This window comes from Oncorhynchus masou, chromosome 6, assembly GCF_036934945.1.
Source record: "Oncorhynchus masou masou isolate Uvic2021 chromosome 6, UVic_Omas_1.1, whole genome shotgun sequence".
NCBI classification, from domain to species: Eukaryota; Metazoa; Chordata; class Actinopteri; order Salmoniformes; family Salmonidae; genus Oncorhynchus; species Oncorhynchus masou.
The window spans coordinates 24,505,095-24,522,107 of NC_088217.1; positions in this window are offsets into that span (position 1 = coordinate 24,505,095).

Sequence of the window (17,013 nt, forward strand, 5' to 3'; positions counted from 1 at the left end):
TCTTCACAAAAAAATCTCAGATACAGTTTTATATCTTTATGTTTGAAGCCTGAAATGTGGCAAATAAATAAAATCATTTACCTTTGAAGAGCTTCTGATGTTTTCAAAGTTCAAGGGGAAAGCCGAATATTTTCTACATTCGTCAAGGCACTGTATGTTCTTTAATATAGGGCCGACATACAAGTTCCTTACTTTTTTCCCCTTCTACTTGCCTCTTCCATTTTTGTGGTAATGCTGCAATTAATTGGTTGTAATTTTGGATAAAGCAGACATAGAGAGCAGACATTTCCATATGTCTGTGTTAGCTGCATGTGTGACAACTCCACTGGTCCTATTTATGATATCATTCACAAAAATGACCTTTTTAACAAATGTATTCGAAAAGTTTTTTTTGTTGTCAATTAGTATATTTGAATTAAACCACAATATTTGTAAGTGTGTATTGTGGCAAAGTGGCCTTCTATGCACAGCCCTGGTACCCCATGGCAATGGCCCTGCTATAAGATGGGACTCGAATCTAGGAGACTAGTGTAATGTTGAGAGCCATGCAGGAAGGCTCATGTTAAGTATTTAGGATATATTTTAAGCCAACAGGGCAGAAAAAAGATAAAGGTAGAAAAATAGTAATTTTATTAGCATTAAATTTAATTATGAAAATAAATATGTTGCAGTTCTTAGGGATAATAAAGTACAGTAGATAATGGATTCCATACTACGCAACATATATAAAATTATTGAGACTGAGTTAAGATTAACCCAGGTTATTGTTAGATAAAATACAGTGGACTACCGAAAGAGAAATTTCACTAGTACAGAAAACATATGCTATGTTTAGCAGTGTTTTGGCCTTATTTAATAATTTGAAGGTTTGTCTTTAAATAGTAGAAAGATGACAAGAATAAATGGCATCTGTTGTGACCCAGTGTTAAGGTTTTCTTCCTCTTCCTCTGAAGAGGAGGTGTAGCAGGGATCAGACCAAAATGCAGCATGGATATCTTCATACATCTTTTAATAAAGACGATACAATACAAAACCTAAACAGCCTATCTTTTTTAAATGTATTTTTTTATAAAAAAATAATTTATTACCTTCAATACCATTCATTCTTTACAACTCATAATTTTCATACATACTCCAATAATGGTATTTTAATTTAACTATACAACAACCCCAAACAAAACCTCAGTGGAGCATCTTCCTTCCCCGTCACCCTACAAACTACCTTTCCCTGTCCCTAATCTATCCCCTTACAAATCTAAATAACACCCAGCCCTAAACACCCCTTCCACCTCTCCCGAGCAGCATGCTGCCCCCACTTCCTCTCCTCCCTCTTCATCCTCCCCCTCAAATCTCCTTCCACCCTCCTCACTATCCCTTCCACCCCCCAATCTCTCCCTGTCTTCACCATGTTCTGCCTGGCTTCCCACAGCCCCCGTTTAAAGAGACTCATGAGAAGCCAGAGCAGAAACCTGTCCCTATCCGTCCCTCCCGCTCTCCCTACACCTCTCTCTAACCTGGCCCACGTCAATACAAAATCCCCCCTTACCAAACCTAACAACACCCGTGCCCTAGCCCATACTACTCCGGCAAAGGCACAGTCCCAAAAGACATGGCGCACAGTCTCCTCCCTGCCACAAGAGGATCTTGGACAGGTGGGGGATTGCACCAAACTATACCGGTACATGATGGAACGTACCGGCAAGCACTTATGGAGGCTCAACCAATTCAGGTCCTTGAGCCTGTTGTCCAGACCCCGCGCCTGCACTCCCTCCCAGACCACTTCCGAGATGCCCACTACAGGTGCCGGACTCCCTGCCTTTCTGACCTCCTCGTACAGGTGCCTGTGATCTAAATCTAAACCTACTCGGGCAACTGGTACCCCCTACCTCCCTCCCCGATGGGACAGAGCATGCGTGCCCTGGCGACCCACTCGCACCTGCCACTGCACATGAACTGAAACACAAGCCTCACTAGAGGCCTCCTCAGACAAGCCAGCAATGGGTAGATGTACGCCAAATACAAAAGAGATGAAAACACATCCACCTTTAGGACCAGGACTTTGCCCATAAAAGACAAATACCTAGCCTTCCACATTGCTAGCTTCCTCTGTACCACTGCGATACGCATGTTCCATTTTAGCGTCGCTGAGCCGGAGGTCTCAAAATGGACCCCAAGAATCGTCAGGGCCCCCTCACAGAGAGAGAACCCCCCGTGCACATCCGTTCTACCGCGCCATCTTCCGAAAAACTTGATGGAAGACTTTGCATGGTTCAGAACCGCTCCCGACGCTCGGGTGAAATCCCCAAAGATGGCAAGGGAACTTGTCAGGCACGAGTCCTTGCACAGCAGCATGGAAGTGTCGTCGGCGTACTGCGTCATCTTAACACGCAGCCCACCACTTCCAGGGATCAACAAGCCTTCCACCCCTGTGTCTGCCCTAATGGCAGACCCCAGAGGCTCCATGTACCAAACGAAGAGGAGAGCCGAAAGTGGGCACCCCTGCCTGACCCCAGACGAGAGGTAAAAAACATCACCCAAGTGACTAGTTACACTAACTCGGCACCCCGCTCCGACATATAATGTACGAATCCATCCTATGAACTTCTCCCCAAATCCTAATCGACCTAACACTCTGAATAAAAAGGATCTATTCACGCGATCAAAGGCTTTTGCCTGATCTAGCGCTGCTACCATTAAAGGCAGTCCTCTATCTTCGACCCAAGCGATGGAGTCCCTGATTAACTGTAGGTTCCATCTAATAGAGCGACCCTCTACCCCGCACGTCTGATCCTCATGGACAACGTAGGGAAGGGCTGTGCGCAACCGGTCTGCTAAAACCTTTGCAAGTAGCTTGTAATCTACACACAGCATGGTCAACGGCCGCCAGTTGCCAAGGTCTGTTACTTCCCCTTCTTATATAAAAGTGACAGCACACCAACAGCCATTGATCCCCCCGGGACCCCGTCTCAAGGATGGCCTTCAAGACTTCGAGGACCACTGGTCCAAGTATACCCCAAAACTTGAGATAAAACTCAGCCGGCAGCCCATCCATCCCAGGCACCTTCCCTTTTCCCATCCTCCTAAGAGCGCTCTCAACCTCTTCTAGTGAGATCTGGGCCTCCATCACTTCTCTAATGTCCTCCAGCAACCGCCTGGACAAGTGTTCTAAAAACACATTTCCCTGCTCTACATCTATTTCCATTTCCTTAAATAAACCTTGGAAATGATCAGTTGTCACCCTGACCATATCCTCTGGTTCTCTAACTATACTACCATTTTCTTCCCTAACGCCATGCATTAACTTCCTACTCTGTCTGGCCCTAACCGACTTAAAGAACATAGCAGAACAAGTCTCATTATGTTCTAGAAAGCCACTATGCGCACGCTCCAGGAAAGCTCGAGCCTTCCGCTCCTGCAACTCCCTGAGCTGCGCCTTTAGGGTTGCGGATCTCTCCCAGTCAAACGACCCGCCGAGGTTGCCTGCCTCGTATTGGAGTTCAATTAACCTTTGGATACGATTCACCTCCCTCCTCTCCTCCCTTTTTTTCCTCTTGCAATATCCTATTATAAAAGCCCTAATCCTCACCTTAACTAATTCCCACCACTCTAACACCCCCTCGCACATGGACCGGAGGCCTTCAAGCCTCCAAAAGAAACCAAAAAGCCCGTCAACAAAAGCCTGCTCCTCCAGCACATCCCGATCTAACTTCCAGTACCCCCTACCAAAGAGGCAGACTGGCGACCCCACCTGCAGGAGCACCCCGTCGTGATCCGAAAAGAAAATAGGCAACAGCCGCCCAGACAACTTACCCAAAGACCTGGGTACAAAAATATAGTCGAGCCTCCGCTCAACCCCCCTGGAGTTACGCCATGTAGGACCGTCCATTTTCGGAGTAGTGTGCAGACCACCATCTACCAGACCATGGCAAGCCATTAGCCTGGCAATGGCGCCTGCACTGCTATCCCCCCTCTTCCTAAATCTTTATTAAAATCCCCCCTTTCACTAATTTCCTATTTGTGACACACAGGGCATCAGACAGTCCACCATCTCCCTCCTGTCTGCCACCACCTGTGGCCCATACACCACCACTAATCTAAATTTACAATCCCTTATCGTGACATCCACCCCTATAACCCTCCCCTGCATTACCACAAAAGAATCCTCCACTTTTACCTCCCTGTGCCCACACAAAATCCCTACCCACGATGAGTGAACCCCCCCAACACCCCAAACCCCCTTGTCCCACTCCCTCTTAAACCTACTAACTTCCCCTCCATCCCTCAGGTGAACCTCCTGTAAAGAACAAAAATCAAACCCCACACCCTCCAAATAACTAAAAACCGCCCTCCTCTTAACAAAATCCTTTAATCCCCTTACATTTAAACTAACAAAAGTAAAATTAGACTCCATGAAAAAATAAAAACATGTAATACACTCAAATTCTAAACCCAGACAGAAAAAAAAACAGGAGACTCACCCGATGCTCCCCTGCTCCATATCTACCGGTGAGAACACCATCCGTAATCCCGACATCCCCCCCTCTTCCTCCATCACACCATCCCAGGATGCAGGAATAGTGTTTGGCTCCGGGGTGCCCTGCACCCTGGGTCTACCCCCACAATCCTCCCCCTCCCCAGTGTTGCATCTGGTTTGGAAAAAAATTGGGGAGGCTGAGCCCCCAAACAAAAAACACCCCACCTCCTCCTGTACCCAGACCTGAGTCTTGTTAGGTGTGTCCCCACCCAAACGAAGTTGAGGGCCTGGGGAAACCAGCAGCAACCCAGAGGTTTATCCCACCCCCATCACTCTCTTGGCCATCCCCTCCCCCTCACTGTCGGCCAATCGCACCCTCCTCTTCATTCTCTTCTTTGGTGATGGCGGCAGTGGAGAGATACCACCCTCCCCCCCGCCAGCTCCTCCACCATACCCCTCATCTCTTCCACCAGGGCACTTTCCCCCCAGTCCACTTGCTCTTCCACCGTCTCCTTCTCCACCACTCCTCCCTTGCTTTCTTCTCTTTCATGCTCCTCCACTCGGTTGCCCTTTTCCGCCGCTTTTCCTGGTTCTCCTACTCTTGTGCCTTCCATTTCCTTCAGTCTTCCATCCGCCGCTTCTTGCTCCTAATTCCTTCCTTGTGGCCTTCCCCTCTGGACCTGTACTCTGGTCATGAGGCGTGCTTCCTTCCCCTCCTCTTCTTCCCCCATCCCCACTCCTGCCCCCCCCCCCCAGCCGCAGACGCATATGACCTCTGACGGGCCGGGCACCGCCGCCACAGGTGTGCTGACGAGCCACACCCATGGCACGTCTTAGGCTTGTCACAATCCCTCGCCTCGTGATCCTCAGATCCACAAAATCTGCATTTTCTCATGCTGCACGAGGCGAAAATGTGGGGCCATACAGCGCCTGCAAAATGGGGGCTGTGCATAAAACAACGTCCCCTGTCAGCCCCAAGGGAGAACATAGCAGGAGGATGGAGGTAGCCACCATGTCCCTTTGGGTCCTCCCTGAGGAGGGCCTGGAAGCCTCTCATCCCATTCCAAAACCCAAGGGAGTCTTTGAGGTGCCTAGCTGAGGAGACGTTATCCATGTATCTCCCCAGAAAGGCCCTCACCTCTTCGTCTTTAACGTATGGGTTGTAAATGTTGACAGTTACAACCCTAAAGTTGTTCTTCGCCAGGCTTGTTATTTCGTAGTGGCTCATCGGCCTCTCACCTCCCACTGCTCTTGCCCTTCTCAGGATATCATCGTGTTTCTCCTCTGTATATAGTGCCACGTCGTATGCTCCCTTCAACGAGTTGCCTTGGAAACAAAACACGTCCTTCACCGTCAGCTTTAGAATCCCCATCAATATTATCCTTCCAAAAGTTTCCCGTCGTAAAGGCTCCAACTCCTTTTCCTTCCAAGCAAAACGAATCGTGTTGGCCTGCCCAATCCCTGGGACCGACCGAGTTGATGTATTTTGCACCATCTCCGCAAGGAGAATGGCGCTCGTTTTCTTCTCTTCCAAAACAAGGAAAAAAGAAAATCCAAAGTGACTGAGCCTATCTGGTGCAACAAACACAGAGACAGGAACAATCACCCACGAAACACTCAAAGAATATGGCTGCCTAAATATGGTTCCCAATCAGAGACAACGATAAACACCTGCCTCTGATTGAGAACCACTCCAGGCAACCATAGACTTTCCTAGACTACTATACTATACCACAATCCCATTACCTACAAAAAAACCCTAGACAAAACACACCACATAAATAACACATGTCACACCCTGGCCTGACCAAAATAATAAAGAAAACACAAAATATTAAGACCAGGGCGTGACACCCAGGGTCATTAACAGTATCGGGTTAATAAAGTTGAACTATATAATTATCTTATAGGTTACTGCATAGAAATGTTGAGTTCTATAAAATGCATTAGTGCAAACAGGGAGACAGTCAGTCAATATTTGGAAACAGAAACCATATCTGTTACTGACAGTATTCGCTGCGGCAACAGGAAGCAGATGCGGAAGCGAAAAAGGCTGGTTTTAAACCATAGCCATTAAAGCAGCAGTTAAGAGGAAGTTAAACATAGACATAACTACAATGAAAGCGCTGAAACAGATAGTGACCCATGTGCAAATGTATTAGGTCAGTTAGACACTGACACAGGAGTAAAAAAAAACTTAAAAAACAGCCGCAGTGTGGACACCTCAGGGTAAAATTTCAGGATAGACTTTAAAAAGATATGAAAATAATAAACCATTGGGGATAACTATGCTACAAGGAGAAGAAAATCTCCTCAGCTTATCGGACGTTAAACAATTATAAGTAAGGGGAGTCATAAATATGAACCATTTTTAACCTGTAAATGTTCCAGACCAAATAGAGAGAGTCAGAACAGAAACGGCCTTGCCAGAGAAAAATATTAATCAAATAACAGAAAAGCTAGGTAAGAGAAAAATACAGCAGTTAAAAAAGGATTGTGGAACCCTGGGAACAGAGTTTGCACACAAAATAATTGGAGGAGTACATAAGCCAGGGAAGCAAAGCAGAATACCCAGACACAAAAGTGGCCTTAACCAAGTTGAATACTGCAGGCATGAAGCTCAACCAAACCAAAATTCAAATAGGGTAAAAGGAAGTGAGCTTTCTCGGGTTTACAATAAACAATGATATTACTGCAAGCGAGAGTTACCTAGAGACAGTACAGGATATGATAAAACCGCAGACGGTAAATGAAATGCAGAAGTGCCTAGGCAAGCTAGGCTACATCCACAACCACATATCAGGCTATAGCAGTGTTGCAAAACACTGCTATAAAGGTATTATAAGAAGAGAAGACCAAATGGATATGTCTCACAAACACCTGCATTGCTTGTTGTTTGGGATTTTAGGCTGTGTTTCTGTACAGCACTTTGTGACATCAGCTGATGTAAGAAGGGCTTTATGAATAAATCTGATTGATTGACCTACATGAGAATGCTGTTCATTGACTGCAGCTCAACGTTCAACATCATAGTGCTCACAAAGCTCATCACTAAGTTAAGTACCCTGGGACTCAACACCTCCCTCTGCACATGGATCCTGGACTTTCTGACGGGCCACCCCCAGGTGGTAAGGGTAGGCAACAACACATCTGCCACGCTGATCTTCAACACTGGGGCACGTCAGGGGTGCGTGCTTAGTTCCCTCCTGTACTCCCTGTTCACCTACGACTGCATGGCCATGCACGACTCCAACAACATCATTAAGTTTGCTGATGACACAACAGTGGTAGGTCTGATCACCGACAACGATGAGACAGCCAATAGGGAGGTGGTCAGAGACCTGGCAGTGTCGTGCCAGGACAACAACATCTCTCTCAATTTGAGCAAGACAACGGAGCTGATCATGAACTACAGGCCCCCTTTAAAACTTGTTATGGCTGCAATCCCGCTAATGGGATCGATTATGACAACTACAAGTGAAAATAGAGGGCGCCAAATTCATAATTACAATGCCTAAAACATACATGTGTCTTATATAATTTTAAAGGTAATTTCATTGTTAATCCCACCAAAGTGTCCGATTTCAAATATGCTTTTCAGAAAAAGCACTACAAACGATTATGTTAGGTCTCCACCAAACCACAATAAGCACAGCCATTTTCCAGCGAAATATAGCGTTCACAAGAAGCAAAAATAGAGATAAAATGAATCACTAACCTTGAATTATCTTCATCAGATGACACTCATAGAACTTCATGTTACACAATACATGCATGTTTTGTTTGATAAAGTTCATATTTATATTTAAAAAAATCTGAGTTTACATTGGCATATTAGATTCACTAGTTCCAAAAACATCAAGTGATTTTGCATAGCCACACCGTTTCAACAAAAATACTCATAAATGTAGATGATAATACAAGTTATACACATGGAATTATAGATATACCTCTCCTTAGTGCAACCGCTGTGTCAGATTTCAAAAAAACTTTACGGAAAAAGCAACCCATGCAATAATCTGAGAAGGAGCTCAGAACATTAGCCAAATTAGCCGCCATGTTGGAGTCAACAGAAACCAGAAAATACATGATAAATGTTTCCTTACCTTTGATGAACTTCATCAGAATGCAGTCCTAGGAATCACTGGTCCACAATAAATGCTTGATTTGTTCGAAAATGTCCGTTAATGTCCGTCCAATTAGCTACTTTGGTTAGCGCGTTTGGTAAACAATTCCAAAGTCACAAAGCGCGTCCAATGTAACGTGACGAAATGTCCAAATGTTCCGTAACAGTCAGTAGGAACATGTCAAACGATGTACTGAATCAATCTTTAGAATGTTGTTTATATATATCTTGAATAACATTCCAACCGGAGAATTAGAATGACTTCAGATGACCGGTGGAACGCAGGTCCTTCCCCTGTGAACGTGCATAGCGAAAGCATGGTCAACTCGTGGCAATGGTGACTATTTCCTGTCTCATTCGACCCCCCTTCACATTAGAGTCATCCGACAAAGTTCTATTGACTGTTGACATCTAGTGGAAGGCGTAGGAAGTGAAAACTCATCCATATCTGTCTGTAATTTCAATGAGAGCTTGGTTGAAAATCTGCCACCCCCAGAAAAAATCCAAACAGTGGAATTTCTCAGGTTTCTGCCTGCAATATGAGTTCTGTTATACTCACAGATATAATTCAAACAGTTGTAGAAACTTCAGAGTGTTTTCTATCTAATACTAATAATAATATGCATATATTAGCAACTGAGACTGAGGAGTTGGCCATTTACAATGGGCACCTTTTCATCCAAGCTACTCAATACTGCCCCTGCCATAAAAAGTTAACATCGACAGGACTGAAGTGAAGCGGGTCGAGAGTTTCAAGTTCCTTGGTGTCCACATCACCAACAAACTATCACCAAGACAGTTGTGATGAGGGTATGACAACACCTTTTCCCACACAGGAGACTGAAAATATTTGGCATGGGTCCCCAGATACTCAAAAGATCTACAGCTGCACCATTGAGAGCATCCTGACCGGTGGCATTACCCTCTGGTATGGCAACTGCTCAGCCTCTGACCGGAAGGCGCTACAGAGGGTAGTACGTTGTGCGTATCAAATCAAAGTGTATTTGTCACGTGCGCCAAATACAACCTTACAGTGAAATGCTTACTTACAGGCTCTAACAAATAGTGCAAAAAAAGGTATTAGGTGAACAATAGGAAGGTAAAGAAATAAAACAACAGTAAAAAAGACAAGCTATATACAGTAGCGAGGCTATAAAAGTAGCGAGGCTACATACAGACACCAGTTTGTCAGGCTGATTGAGGTAGTATGAACATGTAGATATGGTTAAAGTGACTATGCATATATGATGAACAGAGAGTAGCAGTAGTGTAAAAGGGGGGTTCCCATGGTGCCCCAGGTTAATGAGTTGATAATTGCCTGATTAATTTAATCACGCAATTATAAACCGTTAATCATTCGATGAGCAGCAGTCATCACATTAACGAATAAATCAAAATCAAATCAAATTGATTTATATAGCCCTTCATACATCAGCTGATATCTCAAAGTGCTGTACAGAAACCTAGCCTAAAACCCCAAACAGCAAGCAATGCAGGTGTAGAAGCACAGTGGCTAGGAAAAACTCCCTAGAAAGGCAAAGAGCAAGGAGTCATCATGTCAGGTAGTCCTGAGGCATGGTCCTAGGGCTCAGGTCCTCCGAGAGAGAGAAAGAAAGAGAGAAAGAGAGAATTAGAGAGAACACACTTAAATTCACACAGGACACCGAATAGGACAGGAGAAGTACTCCAGATATAACAAACTGACCCTAGCCCCCCGACACATAAATACTGGAGGCTGAGACAGGAGGGGTCAGGTAACACTGTGGCCCCATTCGAGGACACCCCCAGACAGGGCCAAACAGGAAGGATATAACCCCACCCACTTTGCCAAAGCACAGCCCCCACACCACTAGAGGGATATCTTCAACCACCAACTTACCATCCTGAGACAAGGCTGAGTATAGCCCACAAAGATCTCCGCCATGGCACAACCCAAGGGGGGGCGCCAACCCAGACAGGATGACCACATCAGTGAATCAACCCACTCAGGTGACGCACCCCTCCCAGGGACGGTGTGAGAGAGCCCCAGTAAGCCAGTGACTCAGCCCCTGTAACAGGGTTAGAGGCAGAGAATTCCAGTGGAAAGAGGGGAACCGGACAGGCAGAGACAGCAAGGGGATATTAATACAACGTCACGACAATAAAATATTAATAAAAAATTGTAAAATAATAAAAAATTGAATCAATCGAAAGGTAGCACAAGAAATGTTCATAACGATAACGAGGCTATATACAGGGTGTACCTGTACCGAGTCAATGTGCGAGGGTACAAGTTAGTCAAGACCTTATTGTGAAAGTGCAGCGAATCACATGCAGCGAATACAACCGTGAAATGCTTACTTACAACCATGCAGTTCAAGAAATAGTTAATGAAATATTTACGAAATAAACTAAAATTCGAATCAATCACAAGGTAACACAAGAAATGTACATTTCTTATTATGCTTATTTTAACCCGATTCTTGCCCCTAACTGCCGCTCTTATGGGTCAGAATATAATTATGTAATTACGCGTTGAAGGTGGGCCGTTTAGGCTTCAAGAAATGACACACTTCTCTGGTGCAACTCTCTGGTTGTCCTCAAGATGTCAGTGTCCTTTTGGCTTAATAGTCTGATTCCTCGCCCTTGTTCTGAAAGGCGTCTACTGAGGACAGCCAGCCCTGTAGCTCAGGGCTCACAGCGTAGGAATGAAAACAGTGTAGGTACACGATTTGATAGAGACTGGTGAAATGGAAAGTCCTGCTTGAATTCACCCTTTTAGAAGCAGTTACTCATCCGTAGCATGGGTAGAGAAGGATTCCTAAGTCTTCAACCTCGTGTTGCGTTTTGGGGTCGTTGACTACTCAGACCTTTGCTGCAGCTCGGGTCACTTAGTCTGATATTTTAATTCTTAACTCACATGTCTTATAGCCTCGGGTCAGAAGTGGGGGTAACCGCCTTTAGGGCAATTCTCTGGACGCACCAAGTTATGAGGCAAGGTCTAGATTTTACTCAGATCCAATTTAGACAACCAACTTCGCATTTCATCTTTACAAAAACATTCTCTTTGATTTGGACATTTTCCACACAACATACAATGTATAAACATCAAGCAGATATTAGGAAAACTCTTAAAGTTACAATGTTTTTGTTATAACCTTGTCCTTTGACTTTTACTGACATAACAAAAATGACATTAATTTTCATATTCCATCTATCGTCATTACCACCATTGTGGCTGACGAGACCATTGTTCCAAAGTCCATTTATTGCATGTTTAATGTTCTGAGTCCGGTTCTCCATAGTGAGAGGACAAAGGAATTTTGTCTGTTGCCTAAGATTTACAATGGGCGTGAGGGGTCATAAAATCCCTCACATCTTCATACCCCTAGATCTCCCTCCTCTGTTGGGGTGAGAGATAATCTGTACGGTTGTGGTCTCCTGTAACCTGACCTGATCAGGACAGTCATGACATTATTAACTCTAATTGTTGGTTAAGGGCTTGTAAGTTAGCATTGCATGGTAAGGTGACAAATACAATTTGATTTGATTTAAACTTCTGATACATTTTGTTTTCTGTGTACAGCAGTGCTCACCAACCGGTCGGTCACGACGCCTTGGAGGCTTCCCTAGTCGATTTGGTAGTCGAAGTGCTCCCATTTTGAACCATTTCATGTATCTGAAGGTACCAACTTTGCCTACCCGGTGGGCCTGGAGAGTTAATCAAGTGCACCTATAGGCCTACGGCTTGTCAATCAGAATGCTCAGGTCATTGTGACTGCAGCTTCCAGGAGCCTAGAGAAGTTGATAACCACTCTACTATGAGATTTCTAAACATTCAAAACTATGACTAGAGATACTGTCAACGAATATAGCAAGAAGCTGCTTTTTTTAACAGTGACGACATAATCAATGACGACATAATCCTGTGGTTCAAATTTCCATGTAGAATCCACGTCACAATACATTGACAAGTTCTGTTGAAACAATGTAGATTTAACCAGTGTGTACGCACTGGGGTGACTCAAACGTCCGTTATTTGGAGTGGTGAAATCTTCCCTCAGACAGCTGAGATGCTGGTGCTGTAGTTCTCTCTCTCTCTGGGATTTTCAGTGCTTTTCCGACACATTTTTTCATGTTCCTCTGTGTGTGATGTCTATGCCTCCTGCCTCTAGCTGATAAACATGCTTTGGATCTCTTAAACACCTTGTCATAGAGATACAGAGTGGCATTTTCACTGAACTCGGAATCCTCTTTTTACAAATAGACTATTTTCAACACAAATAGAAAAGCCAACATATTTATTTTTAAGTGGCTCTGGTAGGGGTAGGAAAAAATGATTTGGAATATATTAGCACTTTGCTTTGCTTTGGAGAAGTGATAATGTGTGTTACTTTCAAGTAAATGAAGTGAAATTTAAAAGCAAGTCGGGTCTATATCTGACAAAAGTATTTGATCCCCTGCTGATTCTGTAAGTTTTCCCATGGACAAATAAATGATCAGTCTATAATTTTAATGGTAGGTTTATTTGAACAGTGAGAGACGGAATAACAACAAAAAAATTCATACCAACGCATGTCAAAAATGTCATAAATTGATTTGCATTTTAATTGGGGAAATAAGTTTTTGACCCCTTCTCAATCAGAAAGATTTCTGGCTCCCAGGTGTCTTTTATACAGGTAATGAGCTGAGATTAGGAGCACACTCTTAAAGGGAGTGCTCCAAATCAGTTTGTTACCTGTATAAAAGACACCTGTCCACAGATGCAATCAATCAATCAGATTCCAAACTCTCCACCATGGCCAAGACCAAAGAGCTCTCCAAGGATGTCAGGGACAAGATTGTAGAGCGACACAAGGCTAGAATGGGCTACAAGACCATCGCCAAGCAGCTTGGTGAGAAGGTGACAACAGTTGGTGCGAGTATTTGAAAATGAAAAAAACACAAAAGAACTGTCAATCTCCCTCGGCCTGGGGCTCCATGCAAAATCTCACCTCGTGGAGTTGCAATGATCATGAGAACGGTGAGGAATCAGCCCAGAGCTACATGGGAGGATCTTGTCAATGATCTCAAGGCAGCTGGGACCATAGTCACCAAGAAAAAATTGGTAACACTACGGCGTGAAGGACTGAAATCCTGCAGTGCCCGCAAGGTCCCCCTGCTCAAGACAGCACATATACATGCCCGTCTGAAGTTTGCTAATGAACTTCTGAATGATTCAGAGGACAACTGGGTGAAGGTGTTTTGGTCAGATGAGACCAAAAAGGAGCTCTTTGGCATCAACTCAACTTGCTGTGTTAGGAGGAATGCTGCCTATGACCCCAAGAACACCAGCCCCACCGTCAAACATGGAGGTGGAAACATTATGCTTTGGGGGTGTTTTTCTGCTAATGTGACAGGACAACTTCACCGCATCAAAGGGACAATGGACGGGGCCAGGTACCGTCAAATCTTGGGTGAGAATCTCCTTCTCTCAGCCAGGGCATTGAAAATGGGTCGTGGATGGGTATTCCAGCATGACAGTGGCTCAAGAAGAAGCACATTAAGGTCCTGGAGTGGCCTAGCCAGTCACTAGACCTTAATCCCATAGAAAATCTGTGGAAGGAGCTGAAGGTCCAAGTTGTCAAACGTCGGCCTCGAAATCTTAATGACTTGGAGAAGATCTGCAAAGAGGAGTGGGACAAAATCCATCCTGAGATGTGTGCAAACCTGGTGGCCAACTACAAGAAACGTCTGACCTCTGTGATTGCCAACAAGGGTTTTGCCACCAAGTACTAAGTCATGTTTTGCAGAGGGGTCAAATACTTATTTCCTGACATGCATTTTTCTGGATTTTTGTGTTGTTATTCTGTCTCTCACTGTTCAAATAAATCTACCATTAAAATTATAGACAGATCATTTCTTTGTCAGTGGACGGGGGTGTATGCCTTATGATTAACGAGTCGTGGTGTGATCATAACAACATACAGGAACTCAAGTCCTTTTGTTCACCTGACCTAGAATTGCTTACAATCATATGCCGACCACATTATCTAAAAGAGAATTATCTTCGATTATAATCACAGTCGTGTATATCCCCCCCAAGCGGACACCTTGGCGGCCCTGAAAGAACTTCATTGGACTCTATTTAAACTGGAAACCACATATCATGAGGCTGCATTTATTGTAGCTGGGGATTTTAACAAGGCTAATCTGAAAACAAGGCTCCCTAAAATGTATCAGCATATCGAATGCAAGTCCCAGGCCGGAAAAATCCCGGATCACTGTTACTCTAACCTCTGCAACGCATACAAAGTCCTCCCTCGCCCTCCTTCTTTCGGCAAATCTGACCACGACTCCATTTTTTTGCTACCAGCCTATAGACAAAAACTAAAACAGGAAACGGCCGTGTTCAGGTCTGTTCAACGCTGGTCTGACCAATCTGATTCCACTCTTCAAGATTGCTTCGATCACATGGACTGGGATATGTTCCGGATAACGTCGAACAACAACATTGATGTATACGCTGATTCGGTGAGCAAGTTTCTTAGCAAGTGCATCGGTGATATTAAAACCTTCCCCAACCTGAAACCGTGGATTGATGGAAGCATTTGCGCAAAACTGAAAGCGCAAACCACTGCTTTTAATCAGGGCAAGGCGACAGGAAACATGACCGAACACAAACAGTGCAACTATATACTCCACAAGGCAATCAAACAAGCTGAGCGTCACTATAGATACAAAGTAGTCGCAATTCAATGGCTCAGACACGAGAGGTATGTGGCAGGGTCTACAGTCAATCACGGACAACAAAAAGAAAACCAGCCCCGTCAAGGACACCGATGTCTTGCTCCCATACAAACTAAACAACTTCTTAGATCGCTTTGAGGACAATACAGTGCCACTGACACGGCCCTCTACCAAAACCTGCAGTCTCACCTTCACCGCAGCCAACGTGAGTAAAACATTTAAATGTGTTAACCCCCGCAAGGTTGCCAGTCCAGACGGCATCCCTAGCCGTGTCCTCAGAGCATGCGCAGACCAGCTGGCTGGTATGTTTATGGACATATTCAATCAATCCCTATCCCAGTCTGCTGTTCCACATGTTTCAAGAGGGCCACCATTGAGCTAAATGACTATCGCCCCGTAGCACTCACTTCTGTAGTCATGAAGTGCTTTGACAGACTAGTCAAGGATCATATCACCTCCAACCTACCTGACACAATAGACCCACTCCAATTCACTTACCGCCCCAATAGGTCCACAGACGACGCAATCGCAATCACACTGCACACTGCCCTAATCCCCTAACCCATCTGGACAAGAGGAATACCTATGAAAGAATGCTGTTCATCGACAGCAGCTCAGCATTTGACACCCTAGTATCCCCCAAACTCGTCAATAAGCTCGAGACCCTGGGTCTCAACCACGCCCTGTGCAACTGGGTCCTGAACTTTCTGATGGGACGCCCCAGGTGGTGAGGGTAGGAAACAACATCTCCAACTCGCTGATCCTCAACACTGGGGCCCCACAAGGGTGCGTTCTCAGCCCTCTCCTGTACTCCCTGTTCACCCATGACTGCGTGGCCATGCATGCCTCCAACTCAAGAGGAGTGTGGTGTTGTAATGAATTATTTTGTTAACTTTTTGTTAATAAAATACTTTTCCTGCTTACAGATCCCTCTGTACGTATTAAATTATAGTTTTTAATCCCGGTACTGAGTTGATGTGAGTTCATGTGTAGGCTAAGTGTTTGTAGATCAACTGAAGTGAATGAAGTTACAGAAACCAACGTGATAATTACTGGGGTCATTTTTTCTTATCTTTGCAATTCTCCAAATAGCATTTGAGAATTCTTCCAGACCTCACTAAAACTCAGACCCTAGTTACGGCCCTGATAATTGTTATAGACACTAAAAGGAAATCAAATATACAGACGTCAGCACAATAAACGTACACCATAAATAATACAGTTACCCGACTGGTTAAGAAATACAATGAAACTTGTCAGAATAGTATGAATCCCAAACGGGAGAAACCAGTGCAATTACAGATTGCCTGAAATACTGAAGTGTGGCATCTGCACCTGCTAGCAACACTGCACGCCCTTCCCTGACAGAACTCTAACACACATTATTTTATAAACTAATGAAATAGTGCTTGAGTTTGTGTTTGTGTTAACGCTAATAGCACAAACAAATGGTGCACTCATAAGTTTAATGCAATGGCAGTAGGCCTAATACAGTTTACAGAAATGGAAATGTTTGTAGGTTAATCACTTTACATGAGGAATGGAGACCAGTGGTTCAACATGATGAGAGAGCAGTAGAGAGCTCACATTGTCACATACTGTTCAATTGGCCTAAACATCCAATAAATAAATTAAGAAATGTTTAAGAAAAGTACATTGTTCAATAAATGTTAAAGAGAAAAAGATAACTGTACATGCGCATTCT